The following is a 27,417-nucleotide window of genomic DNA, read 5'->3' as shown; positions in this document are numbered from 1 at the left end:
CCATTATCTAGAGAAAGTTGTAGCCAAATACAATATGGTTAGAAGGAGGAAATGACAAATTAGGAAATATCAAAAGTAAAATTCTGTCAAAATTTTGTGTGCTGCTCTGATGTTTTCATTCTTTTACAGAAAAAAATCGCAAAATGTTTCTCTCCTAATTTTTCACATAATATCACCAGTGGCTGAGATCACCCAAAGTCTGTGTGATCTCAGACACTGGTGATATTATGGGTTGAATCACCCAGACTTAAACTCAGAAATGATTTTCATTAGACAAAAAAGAGAGGCAGGTGAGGAGGGAAGGAGAAGAAAGACAGAGAGAGAGATGGGGAGTTATATTAGCCCATTTTCAGCTTGCTGATAAAGACATACTCGAGATCAGGCAATTTGCAAAATAAAGAGGTTTAATTGGACTTATAGTTCCACGTGGCTGGGGAAGTCTCACAATATGGCAGAAGATAAGGAGGAGCAAGTCACATCTTACATGGATGACAGCAGTCAAAGAGAAAGAACTTGTGCAGGGGAACTCCTCTTTTTGAAACCATCAGATCTTGTGAGATTTATTCACTATCATGAGAACAGCACAGGAAAGACTTGCCCCCACTTCCCACTGGGTCCATCCCACAACACGTGAGAATTCAAGATGAGATTTGGGTGAGGACATAGCCAAACCATATCAGGAGGTAACTGAGGAAGAAGGGAAGGAAGTTGGAAACAAAGTTGTAGAAAGCTATAATAGTAGGGAGGAATGTGCTGTGCTGAGTTAATTATAGAGCAGCAAATTTTGTTTCTTTTTAATGCCAGTATTGTCTCAAAGTAGAAGGGAGAACAAAAATTTACCCTTCCAGAATTGCAAGTTTTCAAAGACTAAAATGTTAGGTAGACTTGTTAGTCCTGGTACATATTTTTTCACATATCTTTAAATACTTTTATGGCATGAGCACAACCCTGCTCCTCACATTACCATCACCACTATAATGAATATCTCTGAGAACTTCTGAAGAACTGAGGCACCTGAAAACAAAAATTCAGCCCAGTGTTGGTGCTGTTTAAGGATTACATTTTGCATGTACCTGTGAGCCTGAGGTCAAAATTAATTTAACTTTGGACACAAAAGAACAGTAATTAGCTCAGCCTCTCCTTTATTAGCTGTGTGTGTGTGGGTGTGTGTGTGGTGTATACATTTGTGTATCAGAGAGAGAGAAGGGGAGAGATTGCCATTTTTGAATGCTGGAAATATTGTAGCTTTATATATTTGCATGCCAGTAGGGAAAGCAATAAGAAGCAAATGTTCAAATTTAGGGGAAAAAATGGAATGGACTTATTCAGATAAAGGACATCTGTGAAAATTTGGATAGCCAGAAAAGGCTTTTTTCAATATACAAAGATTTGTGTAGTCTTTGAATTTTTGCCAAAAAAAGCCTTATTTTCCCCTACACTTTACTGAGACCTAAGTATAAACTTTATACAACTTAACCAGAATAATTTATCTTTCCATTTCTGTTATAGCTTAGAGTCTTTAACAAGTCTGATTTTCCCCCTTGCGTCACCTCTACACTGATGACTCTCATTTAAACAAGAACACACCTGATTAAGGAGCAGATGGTTTGTCCCTGGGTGGTTGGTTTATTTTTACATAACTATTATATTACAGAAAAGAAACTAAATTTGCTAATGAGATAACTGTACTTTAGTTAAATAAGTCTTTGATCCGGTCTTTTCCACTTCTTACAAAGGAAAGTATCATATTGCATATACAAAAACAAAATGCTGCCATCACCAAAAGCAGCTGGGTGTTACAGGAGAGAGTTCTGTGCTTAAACTCAGAAATCTTTACCAGCCTATTAACCTTGAGTAGGTCCCTTAACTGTTCCTGCTCTCAGTTTCCTAATTAGTGACACACATGAATTTTGTAATCCTAACCTCTTAGGGTTGCTATGGGAGGTGGGCTATACTGGGCTACTATTGTTAACATCACCTTTGCAAAACTTATGACAGTGAAAGAGATCCAGCCTAACTAACTTCATCTTGCTTTTAACCTCCAAGTTGTCCTTGTTCCCTCCTGGGGGTAGGCTGAACTAACTTTGGGAAGTGCTTAGTATATAGTTTAACTGTGAAGGAAAGATGGTAACAGTCCTTTCTCAAAACAATATCCTTCCTGCCTGGGGACTAGACTGGTTTTTCAGGACTAACAAATTAGCTACAGGATTAGAAATTATGGTTTAGGAGTCATGGAGCTGGAGGGTGCAAGATTCTCAATCTCCCCAAATTGCCACTGGGATAATAACATCACTATTGTAAAACTTAAAATCAGTGCTTGAGATATTTTTTAGACCTTGTATTCAGTAGATCAGCTGGCACCACCCAGCTCAATAAACTGCTTCATTTGGTCTTGTGGTCTCCACCCAGGAACGTACTCAGCAGGTTCGACTCCCTATGATTTCATCTCTGACCCAAACAATCAGCACTCCCCACTTTTCGAAACTCAACCCACTAAATTATCCTTAAAACTCCAATCCCCAAGTTTTTAAGGGGGACTGATTTGAGTAAAAACAAAACTCCAGTCTCCTGCACAGCCAGCTCTGCATGAATTAAACTCTTTCTCAATTAAAATTCCCTTGTTTTGATAAAGTGGCTCTGTCTAGGCAGTGGGCAAAGTGAATCCACTGGGCAGTTACATTGCCATGGAAATATTTACTAATATTATAGTAGTATAATATTATAAGTGTGTTGGTTTGAGATAATAATTTCAGCTTGGTCCTAAGAAATTAATGCATCTTCCTGTTCAAAATGAGGTAAAAACTCCCTATCTAACTGACCTCGATGCATGTAGGGAGAACAATCACATTAAGTAACCCAATTTTAGGATCCATTAATTACTTCATTTGGAAAGCTATGGAGTTGAATATTGCAGAGTTGTTTTTATCTCTAAATATATTAATCAGCTTATGGAGAAAATAGTGTAGGAATAAATGGCTTCTAAATGAACAGAAAACAAAAACACTCAAGACTTAAAGAATGTAAGGAGAATAAATACATAAGCAAAGATAAAGAACTATTTATGATTTGTAATTTGTCTCACGAAACAAAATGCATACTGTCCCACAGCAAAAAATGAAAAAGTAAGACAGATAACTTGAGGCTATATACCGTATAAAACACAGATCCAGCCTTTACAAAATTTAAAAGTTGGTTGTAGGATAGCAAGGTGGCAAAAGCCAATTACTTACTGCTTTATAAAAATACATTTAATATGGAATGCCCAAAAATTGAAATATAGTTTATATAATAAAAAGAGAGTTTTATTATCAGAGACCTAAGAAATATTTTTAATTCTCTAATTGTGTTACTGAAGACATTGCTTCCTTTGGGTTCAAATTACTGGTAAGAGTTGATAATTATATTGACATTTCAGAAGGGAGGCAGTTATCAGTATAGGCGAAGAGGGCCAGATAATACCTCCTACCCCAATTACTGGCTTAAGGACCAGAGAACTTGAGCTAGGCATCTCCACTCCATTCAATCCCACACCCACTCTTCCTTTAATACTGATATTGTATTATCCCATTCTCACCGTGCTAATAAAGACATATACAAGACTGGGTAATTTATAAAGGAAAGAGGTTTAATTAACTCACAGTTCCACATGGTTGAGGAAGCCTCACAATCATGGTGGAAGATGAAGAAAGAGCAAAGGAACATCTTACATGGTGGCAGGCAAAGATCACGTGAAGGGGAACTCCTTTTTGTCAAACCATCAGAACTTGTGAAACGTACTATCAGGAGAATAGCATGGTGAAACCTGACTCCATGATTCAATAACCTCCCACTGGGTCTCTCCCACAACACATGGGGATTATTACAATTCAAAGTGAGATCTGGGTGGGGATACATAGCCAAACCGTATCAGAGGTCATAAAACATCTTTGCTTGAATATGCTAAGTATCTAGGGCTAAGACTGAGGAAAGAGGCTTTTTGCCCTGTTACTACAGCAAAAGTACAGAAAGCCTTGTTCAGTTGTTCACTTTACATGATTGTCTCAACAGCTTGCTTAAAGTATCACACAATACTACCTTCCAGCAGAGAACGATAAAGAGGCACAGGAAACAGATTCCTAGATAGAAGTCTCATGTAGTGAGCAAGATTTAGGTCCTATTCTTGGAAAGAATCTTGAAAAAGTGGTACCTACAAGAGTCAGACCCAGAACAAGGCCTGAGTCTTCCCTTAGTTGAAGCAGCCAGGTACTCCCACTACTAATAGCTCAGAATCATCATTAGATATTTGATCTTATGTGGCAAATGAAAAGTGAGTTCCAGTGGTGAACTTTTAATTAGTAAATAGTGTGTGCTTTATGGAAGCCAAAAGCATATTAATTAATTTCTAAGATTGAATATGTTCACTCATCACTGCCAGTACCATGTATATATTTAGGGTAAAGTACTTAATAAGTAAGTTTAACATCAGAACACTAATTTCTAGAGCCTCAATAACCCTTTAGGCACAATGATATTTTGGGAGAACAACTTTATAATAAATAGAAAAATGTATTACATAGGTTAAGTCACCGTCCTACATACATAATATTTTTAACCAACATGAGGATTGATATTTCATAATTTGTTTAAGTATTAAAATGAACTAGTATTGCTTTATAAGTAAATTTTTGGAAAATTTAAAAAAACTGCAATATACAAATAATGTTATTTATAAAATTAAATATTTGGGGATATCAACTTTAAACACATGCATTTTATTGATTTAAAGTTTATGTAGGAAGAGTAGCTATGGATTATATTTTTCTTAAACACTAAAAGGTTTCTAAGGTAAGAAGAAAATGCTTCAAAATATACTTAGGATTGTGCTGAACACAAAGCTTTTAAGAAATGTGTTTGAAGATTAATGAATCCTGGAATTTTCTCCACTCTTTAAAAGAAATAGTTGAGTCGATGCTAAAAGCAAGCAATTGCTTCAAAGAGCACTTCTATGCAGATAAATGTTAAGAGTCTTGGAAATAATGATGTAAAATTACAAAATGATATCATGTCCTTATAATCTGTCATCATAGCTTTCCCATTTAAGACAAGAGAAGGCATTTGAGTGTGCAAAACAGGGAGATAAGAGACAAGGTAACTTGCTGTCATCCATCTGCAGAGATTTATGCTGGCGGAGGGAACTGAAGCTTAGGAGAACCAGCACAGAGGTAGACATGCATCACTGACTGAGATTGATTCTTGGGTAAAATGGAAAATGATCAACAGACTAGATAGCAAGATCTTATTGACAGAGATATTGCTAAATGCATGAAACCATTCTTGCACTTTTTAGACTTGAATTTCTTTATTGTGCATAGCTCTTAGGCCAAAATGCTCCATCCCATTCAAGATTTGTTCTATGTGATTTAAATAGTGTTGTGGAAAGAATGCCTTTTTGGGTTTATGTACAATGTTTTGATAGCTGTACAATAATTTGTGGCTTATGAGAATGCACTTTTAAAGTAGTCCAGAAAGTCGCTCATTTTTTTTTGGTTTTGAAATAACTTTTATGTAGCCTGTTTCCTTAGTTAATTGTAATGTTGGTCCACTGCAGTAATAAAATAGTTATATATTGAATATCTCGAATGGACCACTCTGCACTGTTACATTATAACTGCTTATAACTTTGTAATGCTTTCATAAATGTGATTCATTACACTAATAAACATGCAAGACAACTTCAGCATCTCACTGTTTCTTTGCCCAAGTTGCTTTGGCCCTCATACCCAGAAATGACTTTCATTTTCACCTTGAACAGTACCATGGAAAATCTATTATTTGGATTCCTAGAATTTTTAATTTATATTTTCTAATTATATCTAATAAAAATGTATATTATGATAGAGTGACTTAAGCTGATTATAATTAAGGAAAAATATCTCTCATGGGATAACATAGAAAGTATAAAAGAACGAGAAAACAGAACCCATAGTAAAAAGGTTAATAATAAAGATAATTGATTAAACTACAGGCAAAAAGTCCGATAGTAAATTATGTTTTTGAATAAATAAAGGAATTTTGGGGGAAGAAGGGGATAAGAGGAAGAGAATGAGCATTTTTACTCTATGTATAACAGATATAACTAGTAGAAAGAGATTCAAATGGTAGCATAGCTTTTAGGTGAGCAACAGCAGAAGGGCACAATTTCTGCTTTCAGTATTGATGATGACTTATCCTATTAGAAACATAACGAACATTCTGCCAATATTCTGTGATGATCTGGAAAAGCAGGCAAGAGTTCCATTAGTGAAAACTTACCCAGCAATGATGTGTTGTTTTGTTTCCTACAATAGAGAATAACTGAACAGTCTACATCCTGCTTATATTTTGTCATTCCCACCTTTGACAATCCTACTGTGCACAGGCACTGATGTATTCATTTAGTGCTACCCATTTCCTGGAATGGATGTGAAAAAGTAAGGTAAGACATTGGAATCCACATCCTCATCAGGAAATACAATTCGCTTGCAATTTCTAGTCTTAGCTCTAGGCAATTACGTGACTACTAAGCTATGGTCTTACTCCAGGCCCCACCTGACATGTGGTGTGCCAAGTTCACATGATGGCGTGAGATGGAGTCATACTGGTTTCCTTAATTATTCTGAAATCTACTCAACCTCCTAATTCAGGGTTTGGGTCATGCTTATTACACTCATACTTACCAGCTGGGGTCCTTTCTAGCCATATGCTCTACCACAAATACTTGTTTTACCTGTAAAATAACAGTGATAAAACTTGTATTTCAGGTTGTTCTGATAACCAAATTAACTTTTATGAGATAAGATATATAAAACTGGAATGCAGCAGATACTGTAATCATTGAACCTTTCCTTCTTATGCCTCCAAGCATCATCACTGACTGTCAGTTCTGATGACATGCCTTTAGCAGTAAAACTGAATTGACATGGATGCTGACAGTAACTAATCGTAGAACTTAGATATTTGGTCTGAATATCTGAACTTAAATATTTGGTCATTTGGTTACGCTTATAGTTTGGTTAGTCCTTCTGGATTTTGGTCTAGGTGTTCTGAATGTTTTCAATCATATCCCTATAATCCTTCCACTTAGATATGTGCATGTAATACAGATAAGTCAGGCTATGCTAAGACCACATTATTTTATAATTATAAGAACATGTATAAAATTCTGAGTCCAATTAACATGTCAAATGATGTATAAGACCTACTTTACGCAAAGTGCTGAAGTAAGTTCTCCAGGCAGAAGAATAATAATAGCATTATATTATGGAATTTCACCATATGTAGTCGTAAATATATCACAAAAATACAGAATGAGGTACTAAATGAAATTACAGCATTGAGAGATTTTTACATTTTGTGTAAAGTTGCATTACATTATTTTAGGACAGACTTTTATAATTTAAGCATACATATTCTTGTCTCTAGGGCAACCACTAAAAACTAGATAAATAAAGAGGCATAGGTAGAAATGAATAAAGTATTTTAAATGAAATACTAAAAAATACATGATTGCAACAAAAGAAAAAGAAATAAGAATCTCAGGGACAACAATAGCAACAAAGCAAATACATAAAATCAAATAGCCAGGGTTGGGCTCATTTACTCATGCCTTTAGTCTCCACACTTTGGGAGGCTGAGGCAGGAGGATCACTTCAGGCTAGCTTGGGAAACATAGCAAGACCCTGTCCCTAAAAAAATTAAAAGATAAACAGCCAGACGGGAGACTTAAACCAAACAATATCAACATTAAACATTAAATGTAAATGAGCTAAGTACTCCAATTATATGAAAGAAATTTTCAGAGGGAATTATTAAGAATAAACAAACAAAAAAGATCGAACTATATTGTTCTTAAAAGGCACACATTTCAAATATTTATCATATATATATGAGATAAATATTTATACCTATAAGAAGATACAGATAGGCTGGAAGTAATGTATGGAATAAGATACAGTATGCGAACAAAAATCATAATAAAGCTAGTTTGGCTATATGTCAAAGTAAGTCTCAGAATGGGAAATAGCATCAGAGATAAAAAAACAATTTACAATAATAAAGTACCAGTTAATCAAAGAATCATGAAAAATCCCAAGTGTACATGAATCTAACGATATAGTTTTTAAAAATAGAAAGCAGAAATTGACAGATTTAAATAGAAAAATAGACATATCCACAATCATATTTGAATATGTTAATACCCTCCTTTTGTTGACTGATAGAATAGGTAGACAAAAACCAAGTAAACATGTAGAAAATTTGAACTACAATATCAATCAACTTGACCAAACAGAAAATTATAGAACACTACACTTAACACCTGCAGAAAATGTATTCATTTAAAGTGTATATGTAATATAGATCAAGATAGACATTATACTGGGTTACACATCCTAATAAATTTCAAAGAATTGAAATCATGATTCTGTGCATATTGTATCTGAAATAAACACAAAATTAGAAACAAAAAATGACAAAATTCTTAATTATTTGTAAATTTAGAGCCATAGATTAATTTACATAGATTAATTAAGCCATGGCTTAATTAATGAGCCATAGATAGCTACATAACCTTAGAGTCAAAGAAGAAAGGAGAAATGAGAAAACATTTTGAAATGAATAAAAATAAAAGCACAGATGTAATTATGGTGATGCTTAAAGGATGTTTCAAATCTCTAGAGGTTTATAATGGAAAAGAAATTTATATAATTAATAATCTAAGCTAGTGATTGTCATATTTTTTATTAAGCAGTTGGACAGAAAACATTTTAGAATTATGGACAATGGTCTCTACAGCAACTATTCATCTCTGCCATTGTGACACAAAACAGCCATAAATAGTACATAAATGAATGAGTATATCTACATTCCAATAAAACCTCATTCTTAAAAGCAGGTGTCTGGCCTGTGGGATGTAGTTTGTGGATGATGATCTAAGCATTCACCTAAAAATGTTAGCTGAAAAAAGAGCAAAATAAACCCATGGTAAGTAGAGAAAAAGAAATAAATACAACAGTAGAAAACAGATAATAATTGATAAAATTGACAAAGTCACAATTTGGTTCTTTAGAATGCTTACTGTAAGTGATAAACTTAGCAAAAATAATCAATAAACAGAAAAAGTATAAATTAATATCAAAAATGAAAATGGGCTATCACTACATGTCCAATAGGCACAAAAATTAATATTAGATATTACTTTACTGAAATAAATTAGTAATGTAGATAAAATGAATAAAGGTATTCAACAAAAATAATTTATTAAAATAAACTGAAACTGAATAAATTCCAAAGCCTTCCCAAAAGGTAAAATAGGCACAGATGGTTTCCTCCATGAATACTACTAAACATTCAAAGAGGAACTAATACTAATACGAACTTTTTCAGAAAATGAAGATGGAGAGAAAACTCATTTTATTTCATTAGGTTGAATTTACAGCAAAACCAAAGGCTGACAAAGACATTAAAGCAAAAAAATACAGACCAATATCCCTCATGAAATATAAAATCCTTGCAAGGTTTAAGCAAATCAAATTCAGCAATATAAAAGTTATTAATAATAAAAAAATCATGTCCAGTGGAATGTGTCCAGAAAGGCAAACATAATTTTAGATTTAAAAATCAATAAATGTAATTCATCACATTAATAGAATCAAGAAGAAAAATATGTTACCATTTACTAGAAGCAGAAAAAGTCTTCTGACAAAATCCAACACCTGTTTATGATTAAATCACTCAGCCACCTAGTAATTGAAGAAAACTTCCTAAACTTGATAAAAGGCACATATAAAAAAGCACTTTTAATGGTGAAGTCATAAGTGCTTTTGCCCTAAGCCTAAAAACAGAATGAGGCAAAAGATATACACTCAAGATCTCTTCTACTCACTTTCATACTAGAGATTCTATCAAATTAAGTAAGATATAAAAAAGAAATAAAATGTATAAAGGTTTGAATATGAGAAATAAAACTCACAGAAAGCATGATTTCTATGAAGAAACTCTAAAAGAATCTACAAAAATACTAAATTTAATAAGTAAAATAAGTTATATTTCAATACACTAAAAAAAATGTTGAAATAGTAAATTAAAAATAAATAGCACAGGAATATGTAAACTACTTAAGACCAAATTTAATAACATGTAGAACTCTAATATACTAAAAACTATAAGGCATTCCTGAGAAAGGTTACATAATTTAAAAAAAGGAGAAGAATATCATTCTTACATGTAGAAAGAAGAAAAAATTTAAATATGGTAATTATATCCAATTTAAAAAAATAAAATGCTATAGCTATAAAAATATCATCAGAGCTTTCCAGTAGAAATTGGTAAACTAACATTTTATATATAAATATAAAGAACCAGGTCACGCATGGTGGCTCATGCCTGTAATCTCAGCACTTCGGGAGCCCAACGCAAGCAGATCATGAGGTCAGGCGTTCAAGACCAGCTTGGCCAACATGGTAAAACCCTGTCTTTACTAAAATCACAAAAAGTAGCCAGGCATATTGGTGAGTGCCTGTTAACCCAGCTACTTGGGAGGCCGAGGCAGGAGAACTGTTTGAACATGGGATGGAGATATAATAGTAAGCCAAGATCACACTACTGCACTCCAGCCTGGGTGACAGAGCGAGACTCAAAAAAAAAAAAAAAAAAAAAAAAAAAAAAAAAAAAAAAAAAAAAGAAAGAAAAAAAGAAAAAAAGAAAGAAAGAAAGAAAGAAAGAAAAGAAAAGAAAAAAAGAAAAGATATGAAGAAGCTAAATTTGTCAAAATCTCCTTGAAAAAGATGGACAGTTTTAGAGGTCTTAAAGTTTTACTATAAAATTTGTTTTTAAGTGATATTTAAATAACTTATTATATGTTTTAGTGAGTGTGGTATTAGCATACATATAAACAAATGGAGGAATGCGGCTTAAAAGAAAGTGCCGAAACGACCTCAAGCAAAGATAATCAAATAATATTTGATGAATAATTCAAAGCAATTTAAAGGGCAAAGAAGCCAATTCAACATGTGGTGCTGTAATCATTACCTCACATCATATATAAATTTTAGTTCAAGATAAAATGCAGATTAAATATAAAATTCAAAAAGTATAGCACTCCTAGACAACAACATATTTAAATATTTTGGGAACTCCTTTGTAAGACAAAGATGTCTTAACAAATACCCAAAAGTACATTTTTTCTTTCTTTTTTTTTTTTTTTTTTGAGACAGTCTTACTCTGTCACCCAGGCTGGAGTGCAGAGATACAATCTTGTCTCAGTGCAACCTCCATCTGCTGGGCTCAAGCAATTCTTTCACCTCAGCCTCTCAAGTAGCTGTGACTATAAGCCTACCTAAATTTTCTACATGTTTTTTCAGGATAGGGATGGGGTTTTGTCATATTGCCCAGGCTAGTCTGGAACACCTGTCCTCAAGCAATCTGCCTGCCTCAGCCTCCCAAATTTCTTAGATTATAGGTGTGAGCCACCATCCAGGCTTAAAAATAACTAATCTGGTCCCTCGCACCCAACCTGACTTCCGGTGAGGTGGCCCGTTGTGCCAAGTCCTTCGCCTTACTCAAGTGGCTCAACCTGCCCCTGTTTGAGGCCTTTGCCCAGGTGAGCCAGGTCTAACTCCAGGGTCCAGGGCCTGGCCCAACCAGCCTCAAATCACTGAGGATGGCTGGGTTTCAGGGGGCTCTCTCCATGCCTGACCTCAACAGAGAGGCGCTGGCTTCCTGGACATCTGCTGAGAACCATTGCTTTAGTCAGGAAAGCAAAGCCAGTCTGAAAATGCTCACTTGGGGCAAAATGTTTCTTGCATTTTGGCTTATTTTTAAAGAGCTGCTGTTCAATTCTCAAAAAAAAATAATAATCTGAAAAGAAAACTCAATTAATAATTTGGGCTTCATCAAAACTTAAAACTTCAGCTACTCAAGGAGATAAGTGATCCCATTTAAGAAACCTACTCTAAGAATTTCTTTCAGGTACATCCTCCAGTAACGTTTGGCTTTGTTTGGTTAATCACAGGGACAAAGATATGACCAGATGTACTAGTCTATTCTCACACTGCTAAAGACATACCCAAGAGTGGGTAATCTATAAAAGAAAGAGGGTTAATTAACTCCCAGTTCCACATGGCTGGGAGGCCTAACAATCATGGCAGAGAAAGAATAAGGAGCAAAGGCACATTTTACATGGTGACAGGCAAGAGAGCTTGTGCAGCAGAACTCTTATTTATAAAATCATCAAATCTCACAGGACTTATTCACTACCATGAGAACAATATGGGGGATACTGCCCCCATGATTCAATTACCTTCATCTGGCCCCACCCTTGACATGTGACAATTATTACAATTCAAGGTAAGATTTGAGTGGGGACACAGCCAAACAATATCATTCCAGCCTTGGCCCCTTCCAAATCTCATGTCATCACAATTTGAAACTGTCCCCCCAAATTTTAACTCATTCCAGCATTAACTCAAAAGTTCAAGTCTAAAGTCTCATCTGACACAAGGCAAGTCTCTTCCATCAATGAGCGTGTAAAATCAAAAGCAAGTTAGTTACTTCTTAGATACAATGTAGGTACAGGCACTGCCTTAATATACCCATTCCAAATGGGAGAAATTGTCAGGAACAAAGGAGCTAACGGCCCCATACAAGTCTGAAATGCAATAGAGCAGTCATCAAACCTTAAAGCTCCAAAATGAACTTCTTTGACTCCTTGTCTCATATCCAGGTCACATCAATGCAAGAGGTGTGTTCCCATGGTCTTGGGTAGCTCTATCTGTGGCTTTGCCCCTCCCAGCTGCCTTTATAGCTGGCAGTGATGTCAGCAGCTTTTTCAGGTTCATGGTACAAGCTGTCAGTGGATTTACCACTCTGGAGTCTGGAGGATGCTGGCCCTCTTCTCACAACTCCACTAGGCAGTGCCCCAGTGGGGACACTGCGTGGGTACTTCAGCCCCACACTTCCCTTCTGCACTGCCCTAGCAGAGTCTCCTCATGAGTGCCCCAGTCTTTCAGCCAACTTCTCCCTAGACACCCAGGCATTTCCATGCATCCTCTAAAATCTAGGTGGTGTTCCCAAACCTCCATTCTTGTCTTCTGTGAACCCACAAGCTCAACACTACATGGAAGCTGTGAAAACGTGGAGCTTGCACCCTCTGAAGCCACGACCTGAGCTCTAACTAGGCCCCTTTTAGCAACAGCTGGAGCAACTGAGAAGGGCGCCAAGGCCCTAGGCTGTACTCAGCATGAGGCCCAGCCCAGGAAACCAATTTTTTCTCCTAAACCTCTGGGCCTGTGATAAGAGGGCTACTGAGAAGGTCTCTGACATGATCTGAAGACATGTTCCCCGTCGTCATCATGATTAACATTTGGCTCCTTTTTATTTATGCAAATTTATGCAACAGGCTTGGATTTCCCTCCAGAAAATTGGTTTTTCTTTTCTAGTGCTTCATCGGGCTGCAAATTTTCCAAACTTTCATGCTGTGCTTCCTCTTTAACACTTTGCCACTTAGAAATTTCTTCTGCCAGGTACCCTAAATCATCTCTCTGAAGTTAAAAATTCCACAAATCTCTACCACCAGTTTCTTTGCTTAAAAACATCACACAAGAGTCACCTTTGCTCCAATTCCCAACAAGTTCCTCATCTCCATCTGAGACCACCTTAGCCTGGAGATGATGGTCCATATCACTATCATAGCATTTTGGTCAAAGCCACTCAACAAGTCTCTAGAAAGCTCAAAACTTTCCCACATCTTCCTGTTTTCTTCTGAGCCCTCCAAACTGTTCCAACTTTTGCCTGTTACCCAGTTCCAAAGTCGCTTCCACATTTTCAGGTATCTTTATAGGAATATCCCACTCTATCAGTACCAATTTACTGTATTAATCTGTTTTCATGCTGCTAATAAAGACATATCTGAGACTGGGTAATTTAAAAAGGAAAGAAGTTTAATTGACTCACAGTTCCACATGCCTGGGGAGGCCTCATAGTCATGGCAGAAGGCGAATGAGGAGCAAAGGCACATCTTACATGATGGAAGGCAAGAGAGCCTGTGCAGGGGAACTCCTGTTTATAAAGCTGTCAGATCTCATGAGACTTATTCACTACCATGAGAACAGTGTAGGGGAAATCTACAGCTCAGTAAAACATCATACATATTTATTCATATATGTGTGGACTTGAAAGAAATCACGTTCCTTATTCAACACAGGGATTTTGTGTACAAACAGCTTGAAAACTGTTCCTCCATTCTCCTCTTAGCACTTACAATGATAGGCACCTCACTAGAGAATAATCATTGAGGGCAAATATTTTCTCTTTTTTGCTTCTCTTCCTATCCCAGTCCTCTGGCCAGGTAGTAAGTAGTTTATTGGGGGCACTCAGTTGATAAATGTTAAATGACTAAAGGATTGTATAAAGCAGTTAGATAAACAAACTTGCAAAACCAAAAACCATAAAGCTTCTGAAGGATGCAAGAAAAATCTCTTCATCATCTTAGTGCAGGCACGGATGTCCTGCATAGGCTACAAAAAGCACCAATCATGAAAGAAAAAAGTGATAAGTTGGACTTACAAAATTAAAAATAATTACTCATTAAAAGACACCATTAAGAAAATGCAAGGTAAGCCACAGATTTAAAGAAAATATCTGTTAAATACATATCTGACAAAAGAATTGTATCTAGAATATACAAAGACATTTTCCTACTCAACCTTAAAAACAATAATAACAATAAAATATGGGCAAAAAATTTGAAAAGACAATGAAAGCATGGGCATATGAATGGCCATTAAGTAGAGAAACCTTATCATCATTAGTCTATGAGCTCTCAGTCAATGCTGACAGCATTAAATATAGGTGAGGATGTGGAACAACTGAGACTACCATATATTGTTCTCACATTGGAGAACAATTTGGCAGTTTCATTTAATGTTAACTGTCACTTCAATTTCATTCTTAGAATTCCCTTCTTACCACCAAAATAAAAACACGTCTACACAAAAGACTTGTACAAGAAAGTTCATAGCAGCCTTATCTAAAGTTGTAAAATGGTGAGAATTGAAAACAACTCAGATATCCATCATCAGAAGAAAGGATGCATAAATTACGGTATAGCCATGTGATAAAATACTATTCAGTAAGAAAAAAGAACAAGCTGCTGATTAATGTTAAAAAAAAGGAACAAATCTCAAAAATACAATGAATGGTGGAAGCCAAACACATACACACACACATGAACACACACACACACACACACACACACACACAAAGTATGTAATATGATTCCACTCACATGATTAAAAAGATAGGCACAACAAATCTATTGCAACAGAAATCAGAAGGTGATTTCTCTGTAAAGTATGAGGAATTGATGAAACAGTGGAGCAAGAAAACTTTATGGAAGAGAGAAATATTTGTATTCTTTTGAGGGATAGTAGATACATAGCTGTGTACAATTTTAAAAATTTACATAATTGAACTATGAAGATATGGGGGCTTTATTGTACATAAACTATGCCTCCATTGAAAACAAACATGTTAAGAAGCATTTTTCTAATCACAGTCTGATATTTAAAACTAAAAGTAAACATCATACTTAAGGAAAACTTTGGGGGCATTCTCACTGAGATGAAGAGTAAGACAAGATACATGAGTAGCTTCACAACTTTTGTTAATATTCTAAATGAAGTCTCTGTTCAGACAATAAGATAAGAAACAAATATGAGAAGATGAAATAACTGTTTACTGACAATATAGTTGTTAATTAATTTTAAGAGTGGCCACACAAAAAAGTTTGCAATAAATAGGTCTTTTAGCAATAAACAGGATTCAATAAAAAATTCCATTCATATTTTTAACAGAAAAAAAGAAATAACAAAAAAAATCCAGCAAAAATAAACAAAACCTATATGAATACAATTACACAAATCTATCAAGTGGCAAAATAAGATTCAAATGTATAGACATACATTGCTTCTCATGGGAAAACGATTTTGTAAAGACATAAATTTCAAATCAATAAAGAGTATATTTTAATGTAAATCACAATGTTAAAGCATTTGAGGGGAAGTAACAAAATCATTTTAATATTGATTTGGGAAATTAAATGCATCAATAGTCAAGGAATTTCTGAAAGCAAAATAGTAATAAGAATTTATATTATTACATTCTAAATTGTATCATTAAATTATAACAGTTGAAAGAGTATGATGCTAACTTTTTTGTTGTCATAGACCAAGGAACATAGTAAAGCCAGTTTGTCAGGAATTTTATTGTATGTTTTTCAACAGTTCAGTAAAATATCATACACATTTATTCATACATGTGTGGACTTGAAAGAAATCATAAGAAGGCATACATTCCTTACTCGAATTCAGCACAGAGATTCTGTGTACAAACAGCTTGAATATTGCTCCTTCATTCTCCTCTTAAGCTCTTGCAATGACAGACAGCTTACTAGAGAATAATCAGTGACGGTAGATATTTTCTCTATTTTGCTCCCTTCCTATCCCAGTCCTCTGGCTAGGTAGTAAGTAACATCTTGGAGGCAGTCAATTGGTAAATGTTAAATGACTAAATGATTGCATAAAGCAGGCAGATAAATAAAACAGGATGAAATGTTAAGCAACATATTAAAATTATTTTAAGTGTTTTGTATATGGTATTAGTAGTATTTTAAATAAATAGAAATAAAGACAATCGAATACTTAGTGTTAAGACAACTGATTAATATTTTAGAAAACAAAAACAACTTCATTCCTCACTTCATACTGTATTTCCAAAATATATTAATTTAAATAAACCATTTAGTGTAAACATGAATAAAATCATAAAAATAAATGTAGATTAATATTTAAAACTCAGAGGATAAATTAACTTACAATAAAAATCAAGGCATATTCATTAAAGCCTATTAGCTAAAATTTAAATATTAAGGAAAATAATATCTAACACAGAAATATCAGTAGCAAAAATCAGGAGAAAAATAAGTAGGCATTTAAAAAAATACATGTGCTAAATTCCTCATCTTGTATAGCACGAAGTAATTACTTAAAATAATAAATTAAGATCTCAGGTTGAAGACTATAATAGGCATTATTAGTATAATAATAAGACAGATAATAAAAGAAAGCCTATAACAACCTATGAGATAGGTAAGTATTATTATTCTAATTTTATAGAGGAGGAAACTGAGTCAAAGACAGATTAAAACACATGTGCAAGTCACAGACAAAACAGCTAGTAAGTAGCAGAGTTGAGAAGAGGAACAAAAGCTAATAAAAACAGGAAGATGAATAAAATTATAGGGATGAAGGAAGCAGTGAGAAGGTTAAAATACAGTACTTCCTTCATTTTTCTGATATGCAAGTCAAAGGACACTTTATATCCTTGGTAAGTTATATCAATAAATATTTATTAATGTTTATAATATTCAAATATTTTATTATATTAACACTATATTTATAGTTATATAATTACTAATAAATGCATTATTTAATATTAACTATTATATTTTACTAATATTAAAATATATTAATAAATGACATATTTATAATTAATGAATATTTTTTATATTAGAAAATCAATCTCTAGAATACCTAAAACACATAATAAAATTATGTGAACAAGATTATGGGAACAATTATATATATTCACAAATACAAAAAGTCTACGTCCATGTTATAAAGCTAGAAAACCAAATTAATAAAGCTTTAAAAACCAGAATACATGAAATAAGATAATGTAATTCAGATCAATCATATATATCAAAATTTAAATCTATAACTTTATTAACATAAAAAATAGTCTAGAATTGTTATGTTAAAAAAAATACCTACACAGAAGATGTATTTAAGAAACAGATTCATGGGAACTTGGAAAATAAAAGAGTAAGCAAAATTAGTTTAAGCCCTTGCAAACAAGCAACAAAAATTTTAAGGAGCACAATAGGAAAACTGATTGTGTTAATCTTTTTTTTTTTTTTTTTTTGCATTTTACTTTAAGTTCTGGGGTACATTTGCAGATCTTGCAGGATTGTTACATAGGTATACACATGCCAAGGTTGTTTGCTCCCTCCATCCCCCCGTCACCTACATTAGGTTTTTTCCTAATGTTATCTTTCCCCCATCTCCTCAACCCCTGCTATCCCTCCCCTAGCCCTCCACCCCTTGATAGACCCTAGTGTGTGACGTTCCCTTCCCTGTGTCCATGTGTTCTCATTGTTCAACACCCACTTATGAGTGAGAACATATGGTGTTTGGTTTTCTGTTCCTGTGTCAGTTTGCTGAGAATGATGGTTTCCAGATTCATCCACGTCCCTGCAAAGGACATGAACTCATTCTTTTTTATGGATGCACATTTTCTTTATCCAGTCTATCTTTGGTGGACATTTGGGTTGGTTCCAGGTCTTTCCTATTGTAAACAGTGCTGCAAGGGACATACATGTGCATGTGTCTTCATAATAGATTGATTTATAATCCGTTGGGTATATACCCAGTAATGGGATTGTTGGGTCAAATGGTATTTCTATTTCTAGATCCTTGAAGAATCGCCACACTGTCTTCCACAGTGGTTGAACTAATTTACACTCCCATCAGCATTGTAAAAATGTTCCTATTTCTTAGCATCCTCTCCAGCATCTGTTGTCTCCAGATTTTTTAATGATCGACATTCTAACTGGCTTGAGATACTATCTTAATGTGGTTTTGATTTGCATTTCTCTAATGACCAGTGATGAGCATTTTTTCATGTTTGTTGGCCTGATTGTGTTAATTTTTCAATGAAAGCAGTAAGCATATACTGATCAAGAGTGCACACTGTAACTTACTTTCTTTATTGAACATGTGTCTTACTGATATTTCCACTTCAAGAGCCACCTTCTTTTAGTCACATCAAAGAATGTCACAGAATTGATGAGCATAGCTTCTGTTGCATATCCTGATTTCTCACTTTCTTGCTATATGATCTCAATCAAATCAGTAAACCTTTTTAAGACTCAGTGTCCACATATATTAATGGGCACATTAATAAAACCTGATGATGACATTTATTTCCATTAGATAAAATAATGCCTATGAAATATTAGTACAATATGTGACACAATAAAGTATTCATAAATATAAAAACCATTATTATTATCACAAGTTGAATATACTCCTGTGTTACACATGAGTTCTTTGGAAATTGTTTACTGTTAAAAACAATGAAGTTATTCATAAGCGTCTTTTTGTATGTGTATATATCTATAAGATAGTGTCTTAGTAGCGTTGAAGGATATGAATTTCATATTTCAAAATTTTCACAATAATGCTGAATTTCCCTCAGAAAAAGTTGTTTCTAACTATACTGTATAAAAATGTTTATTTTTCACAGTTTTGCCAAACAATGCTAGTTATTATTAATTTTTTGTTAAATTGTGCTATTTTAATGAACAAAGTAAAGCTTTATTTTTACTGTATTTTTCTGTATTTATTTTTACTGTATTTTACTGTATTTTTCTGATTGATAATTACATTGATAAGCTTGAATGCACTTGTATGTTTTTCCAGTTATCTAATCAAATTCATTATCTTTTTCTCTATTAGAACAATTATCTGTGTCTTATTACTTTGTTGAAGGTCTTTACATATGTTGGATTTTAATATTCAAATATAAATATACTCAATGAACTCTGTGTTTGCTTGTTTTCCAGTCTGTCTCGTTTTTAAACTTCCTAAAGTTTACTTTGTCTCAGGAAACACAATGGTTAAGCACATGCACTATGAAGTCAAATTTCAGAGGTCAAACTTGGCTCTGCCAATTAACACCTCTGTGACCATGTGCAAATTACTCAACTCACTGAGCCTTGGTTTTATCTATTTTCTAAAATGAATATAATATTAGCCACTGCATAGGTTTTTTTGATGATTAAACTATTAACCATTATTATTTATTTTTATTATTCTAAAGATTTTTAAATTTATGTTATGATTACTAAGGCCTATCCCACAACAAATAAAACTATGGATTATTATTGACTTTTATTTCCTCACTTGTAATTTTGTTAGCTATATTGACCCACATTGACCCACACACTATTGCCATAACAATAATTAAAGCTCAGTCACCGTTAATGTTTTTTAAAGGTATAAACTTTTTTTTTTGAGACAGAATTTTGTTCTTGTTGCCCAAGCTGGAGTGCAATGGCATGATCTCGGCTCACCGCAACCTCCATCACCTGGGTTCAAGGGATTCTCCTGCCTCAGCCTCCCAAGTAGCTGGGTTTACAGGTATGCACCACCATGCCCAGCTAATTTTATATTTTTAGTAGAGATGAGGTTTCTTCATGTTGGTCAGGCTGGTCTCGAACTCCTGACCTCAGGTGATCTGCCTGCCTCGGCCTCCCAAAGTACTGGAATTGCAGGCGTGAGCCACCACCCCAGCTGGTATAAACTTTTTTAAATGTGTGCCTATTTGAATGAGCCAGAGTCATGGGCCACAGTGTTTGCTTTTCTGTTTACAGCATAGAGGTTACTATGATGTGGAGGTTCAGGTAAAAGTCTGTGTAGAAGTTCTGAGAACTGAAGCATGGGGTAAATTATCTACAGAGTACTTCACACTGTAACAGGTGGCCTGTATAAGTTTGTCTGCATTGTAAAATCCAGACTGCTTTTATTTCCTCAGGCACAAAACTAGACTCTCAGAAGCAAGACATTTAGTTTAGAAATGAATGCTATATTAGTCACTCTTCTCCAGAGAAACAGATCTAACTGGATGTGTGTGGGTATGTATGTGTGTATATCTATTAAAATATACATAGGGAGAGATTTGTTATAAAGAATTGGCTTATGTGATTATCAAGGCTGAGAATTTGTGTGTTGGAAAATGCTTTGGTGGTAATCCCTGCCATTTGCCTTTCAAATGCAGGACTCAGAAAAGATGCCTCTGGACTTACATTAATAGTGAAACTTGTTCCCCTGTAAAAGGATTATTTTGTTTTTGACAGTTCTAAATACGAGACTACCAAGTTGGAAATTCAGCCATATTTATTTCTATGATTTCCATCTACGTTTCCACTCTGTGCAGATGAGAGAGTATAAGCATAGAGTCTTATTTGAGAAGGCTGTCCTTCAAATATCTCTTCACATGGCCATACTAAATATCTCTTTTATAATTCTCATGACTATCTTCATAAAACATATTTTCAGAAGTTCTACTATCCTAGTCATCCTTTTATGGATATGTCAGACTTTGTCAATGCTTCCCTTAAGCCAGACAGAAATATCCCAATGTGATGGTAGCCACAGCAAAGTACAGTATAATGAATGCTTGCCTTGGTCTGGACATTAAATTTGTAAGATTGCTGCCCTGAATAAATTAACTCTGACAAGATGCATATATATTTCTGCCTCATATTGGCCTTGAAATCAGTTATACTTCCTAGGTCCAGCATTAAAACTTAATTCAGGTAAATTCATGCATTTCTCTTACATATCTGTATAACTAACTTTTAAGATCAACTTTAAAGGAATAAATTAAAATACATCTCTGACTTTTTATTACCACCTATCAAAGTAATTTGACTAATTTGCTATGTTTCTAATATAGCATTTCCTATATGCCAGCAAATGAGTAAAATAACTCTAAACATTTCATTTATTATCTGTAGGATAACTGCCTCCATTTTACTTGTTAGGAAATTTGACAATAACTACACAAAGCATAAAGAGCAAGGCTAGGAATTTTCAGGCCAATCTTCCTTCTACAACACTACACAGCCTCAGAGTGTAGCTGAGTACCAACTCTTCCCCTCAGCACTATTCCTGGTAACATTTTGAAAAGTATGCTTTTCAAATCTTATCTGAGTTATTTACAAGCAAATTAAGCATGGCATTGCCAAGGATAGACCTCTGGGGCATGCCACTGAAAAATTCTCTGCTGGCAATGACCTGTTCATTAGTCAATACCCTCTGAGAAGGGTAATTCTACCAGCCACAAACTGACCTAATTTTGCAAGAGCCCCATCCACATATCATCATCATATTTACAAGAATATAGTGACTTTGTCAAAAAGCTTGCTGAAATCAAGGAATTGCAGTTTGATGTCACTTTATGCATCATTAAGAACCTGAGACAAATATATACAGACACATACAAATGTGCATTTATGTATATGTACATATGTACACACACATATGCATATACTGTTAATGAAATTATATAACTCTAGCAGACATTATCATAAAATTATACATGTTTCCTTCAGGCTCTTACCTGTAAGGTCTGTCTTTGTGTATCTCTTCTCATTCCTTCTGCACTGAAGTCACACATGAAAAGCAGTGCATTTACTTCTACCAAGAATCACTTTTCTCTGCGGTCTTACAGTCACACTAAACTTTTTATGTGGTGTTGTTAACCAAGTATCAATCACGCCTGTGATGAATTCTCACATAAATAGTACACAATCACATCTCCACAGACTCTCCAGTCTCTTAAATTAGCCAGGCCACTCAATAATGAAGAATACTGTCTTGCTTATTTGGTTCCCTCTACTTCTGCACACCAACTTTGAGAAACATCAGTGTCCTACTTTCTATACATTTTTCCTCAATGTTTGTGTCCGTGGATGATTTATTATCTTTGTCTTCCAATTCATTTTGTTTCTTTCTACAGTTTTTCTCATAGCCCTCCTTTTCGCTATTTGCTTTCTAGAATTAATGTTGCCCACAAAATATTAGTCACAGAATTATTAAACAGGAATGTCTTATCTTTTGCTGCAGGGGAAGAGATTAGTTTCTAGTATTTAAAAAACAAAAAACTGTCAATCTACCTTCCATTCTATCAGTTTTGAGTGGCCAAACTCACAAATGGGAACACTGCCAGTGCCCCACCTCTGCTGAATCCTGTAACTCTTGCTTCCTGTCTGGGCTTCATAAGAAGCCATTTCATGAGATACTTCTGTGAACTCCCATGCCAGTCACATTTATGCAACCTGGAAAAATGATAGTTATTCATTAATAATCCTTGACTTGTGAGTTATGAGAGCTACTGGATAAACATTCCTCCCAATATTTCTTAGGTAGACAATTTTAAGTTCCATTCTATGAACCAGAAACCCCAACGAGATGAAGTCCCAGTTACTAACAGTGGTATCAGCTTGAGTGTGCACCTTTTGAGTTGTTTTTCCCTTTTCTGTTTCACTCTCATAGTCCCTTACTCTGCTCCCTGGGACGGCTGTACAAATAAACAACCTGCAGGCAAGTTCTTGTCTATGGCTCTGCCAATAGAGAAACCTATGCTAAAACAGGGAACACTATGGCCTTCATGTTTTGTACAATATTGCATTCATTTAAGAGCTCTTTTTTCAAGTAGGAAACAAGTTTATTTGCTAAAATAGAATTTAAAATGCAATCTCCACTATCCTGATATCCAATGATGCCATTGGATCATTGACATCAATGTTTTTTCTATTGCCAGGCTTTTCCATGCTGAACGTCTGCTCCCTCCTCACCCTGATAACAAGGAAGCTGAGGTTGTCCCCAGTGTCATTTCCACACATGCCAATGTCCAGCTGTGGAAAGGGTACCTGGGCTTTTTTTTTTTTTTAAGGAGTGCAGCTTCTTTTGTACTGAAACTGATATCTCACTAGCAAGAATACAATGGGATTAAAATCTCCAGGGCAAACATACAGGAATAGTCTGAGCCGGCATGAATGTTGGAGAGTTAACTCCAATATCCAAGACACACGTTTCACTTGGTACATAAGAGTTAAAGGCTCTTACAACCAGAGTAAACAAAAAATAGATAAAGAGATGTCTAAGCCAAATGAGGTCTGTTTTACTGTACACACAGAGGCACAAAATTATTTTTATGCACAGGAGAATCTGGGTCAGAAAAATTCCTAGCACAATTTTCTAAATCAAAGTCTTTTGTGTAAGACAAGATTATTATCTGAACACTGAGAATAATGAGGTCACCATAAACAACATTTTGTGTGTGTGTGTGTGTGTGTGTGTGTGTGTGTGTGTGTGTGTTTATTGGCTTCCATGTCACAAAGTTATACACAAGAAATTCTCTGAAGTTCAAAAGAGGACAAATCAATAACTGATGTAATGAACCTATCTTGTACCTTTTAAATTATATCCCTTTAAATCTATGCAATTTCTGTCCAGAAATCTAATGGTTGGCTTGAGGTCAAGCCCAACTTGAACCAACTTTACTAATGCGCCTGCTGCAGCTCCTACTGTGATGAAGTTCTGACATTTTACTGGGGGCTTCTTTCCAGCTTGAATCTTTTGTCATTTTGACAATTGAATCTCATTGCAAGGAAAGGATAAAAAAGACAAATCTACATCTTGACATCTTCTGGCATGTCTCTGGAGGTGATGAATCCCTGTTTTGGGTAAGGCTGAAAATAATTGAGCAATGGAAAGTAAATGAGAGAATAGTTTTCACAGTAGCTTCAATCTTAACAGTCTGTCAAAGCATCTTGTCAGGTTACAAAACAATGATTTAAATCCCAAATGCAACTCATCTTTCACCCATGTGAGGTGGTTACACATGCGTGCATAGACATATGCATGCAAATATCAGAAATATTCTTCAAGATTGTGGAATATGCCATGTTTTCTTTCTATATTGATAAACAACATGAAAGAGATATCCACATTCAAAAATCCAAAAAACTATAGTACAGAAAATATACATTTGCTATATTTATATTATTATTTGAAACTAATTTGTTTGATATTCCAGGAAAAAACACTGACCTAAAAGATTAGTCCCCTGAGCTCCTGCCCTGCTGCAGATGACACAAGATGACAGGGTATTTGTCTTTAGAGGTTTTTTGTTTGGTTCAGTTTTTTCATTTGTAGTATGTGTTAATGATTTATTACATGTCGATACCTATGGAACGATCATTTAATTTCAATTCAAAACTAACCATATTAAGAACCTATGTTTTTCTGATCATCCATTCTTTGTAAAATAAATAATACACAAATAAAAATTGTATTTCTTATTAAATTCCCCAGCATATGTATATTCTCCTTACATTTCCCCCTTGAAAATAAAAAAAAAAAATTTACAATTTATACACATGGTTTATAAGGAACAGCTACATAAAGGCTGCCAGTGATTGGCTTCAATCCTTCACTTACTGTATTAGTCTGTTCTCACACTGCTATGAATACCCAAGACTGGATAATTTATTAAGAAAAAAAAAAAAGATTTAATTGACTTACAGTTCCATATGGCTTGAGAAGCCTCAGAAAGCTTACACTCATGGCAGAAGGCCTCTCTTCACAGGGTGGCAGGAAAGAGAATGCCAGTAGGGCAAATGTCAGATGCTTATAAAACCATCAGATCTCGTGAGAACTCACTTACTTTCAGGAGAACAGCATGGGATAATCTGCCACCATGATTCAATCACCTCCCACTGGATCCCTCCCATGGCACATGGGGATTATGGGGATTATAATTCAAGATGATATTTGAGTGGGGAGAGACATCCAAACCATATGACTTAGTAAATAATTTTAATCACTTACTTCTAAGTACTGGAGAAATCACAATAAATAAAACAGTGTCTTTCGGTCCCAAGACAAATTTACACTCCAGCGGCTGAATACATGCAAAAGAGACCTTTGGATGAGAATCTAGGGGTGAGCATTGGTTTTTAGTTCCCAAGTACCTCCTTCCTGGGGTCACTGAGGCATTCATTGAGCTGGCAATGAAGCCACTTCTCCTGCTTCACGAATTAACACAGCTAAAGCTCCAATCTTAATTTTCAGATGGGAGAATACATTACAATATCACCTGAAAATTGTCTCCCTTCCAATGTCTTTCTCCTTGAAATATACTCAGCTATGTGACTCTATAACATCATTCAGTAAATTGTGGCATTTTAAAAGTACAGCTTAAGAAGTGAAATATCATTATTCAACACTGAAAATTCAAATTAGATTTGTCACCAACTACTGGTCCCTTCTTCTTCTGTTTTGTCAATGACGAGATACATAAAAGTAGCAAGGCTGGTAAGAGGTAAAAAACCAGATCTAAAAGAATCCCGTCTATACCAATTTTCATTGGAAGTATCAAGAGAAAGAATGAGAAATTGTATTTAACTAGGACTCTTAAATCATCCATTGGAATTAAAGAGAAATATATATATATGTATTGTAGTATTACTTTTATTATCCGACAGTGACAAGGGCAGTAGCAAACAGTTCAATAAGTACTTTTTACACTTATTCAACAAATATCTATTGAGAAGCTACTATGTATAGGCATTCTTTTAAGTACTTGAGATATGGCAATAAGCAAAACCAAAATTATTTCTCTTAAAAAGTTTACATTTACTTAGTACCCCCCCAAAACCTCCTAAAGTGAGTGCGATTATTAATTCAATTTCTCAGAAGATAGGTACTCTATAGTGGGATTTAGAGGTTAATTAATTTGCCTGATGTCATATAGCTATTAAGTTCAAAGACAGGCTGTGAATTCATGTCTAAATGACTCTAGAGCTTGAATACTTAATGATCTTAAATAAAAAACCCAATGGATAATAAAGTCAAATTGACCACAGACTGGTAGCAATTTCCTTAATCTTAAAGTCATTGAAATATATAAACATGAAGCTAATTATAAGAAGAAGAATTAACCTTGGAAACCCAGCTACTTTCTTTTAGAACCCTCCCCCACCATGTCAAAGGTTTACTCTTGTAACAAACATCAGAAGTCCTATGAAATAATAGGTAAGTGCACAGGGCTGTGGAATCAGAAAGACTGGGCATCTGCTATTTTCACAGTGCTTACTAGACATGTGATGTTGAGCAATTATATAATGCCCTAAAGCTTCCCTTTACTCACCTGTAAAATCTGGTAGATAACAGTACCTACCAAAAGAAGCTATTGCGCAGTTTAAGAAAGGAGGCTGTGTGTCCAGACTTCAGACAGTGCCTGACCTGTAGTTCACACTCAATAGAGAATTAGCCTCTTTCTATTCTTATATCTGCCAATAAACACATAAGGCAGAAGAACTACCCATATTACAGCTACCTTACACACTTAGTAAGGATAAGTCATGGCTTTTCATAGTTCTTGATTTTTCCTAGCCCTAGAACTCTTCAGGTAACCTTGAGAGGAAAGGTTTTTATCTTAAAGACAACTAATTAGATAGTTCTTGCTTAATTTATAGGTACATAAAAACATTTCTCTCTATTATAGGATGAGTATCAAAACATGTAGAGATTACTATAACCTAAAAGCAATTTTTTTTTTTTTTTTGAGATGGAGTTTCACTCATGTTACCCAAGCTGGAGTGCAATGGCGCGATCTCGGCTCACCGCAACCTCCACCTCCTGGATTCAGGCAATTCTCCTTCCTCAGCCTCCTGAGTAGCTGGGATTACACGCACGCATCACCATGCCC

The sequence above is a fragment of the Cebus imitator genome, unplaced genomic scaffold (assembly GCF_001604975.1).
Source record: "Cebus imitator isolate Cc_AM_T3 unplaced genomic scaffold, Cebus_imitator-1.0 Scaffold288, whole genome shotgun sequence".
Taxonomy (NCBI): Eukaryota; Metazoa; Chordata; class Mammalia; order Primates; family Cebidae; genus Cebus; species Cebus imitator.
The sequence above is the reverse complement of the archived record's forward strand: the minus strand, read 5'-3'. Positions refer to the sequence as shown.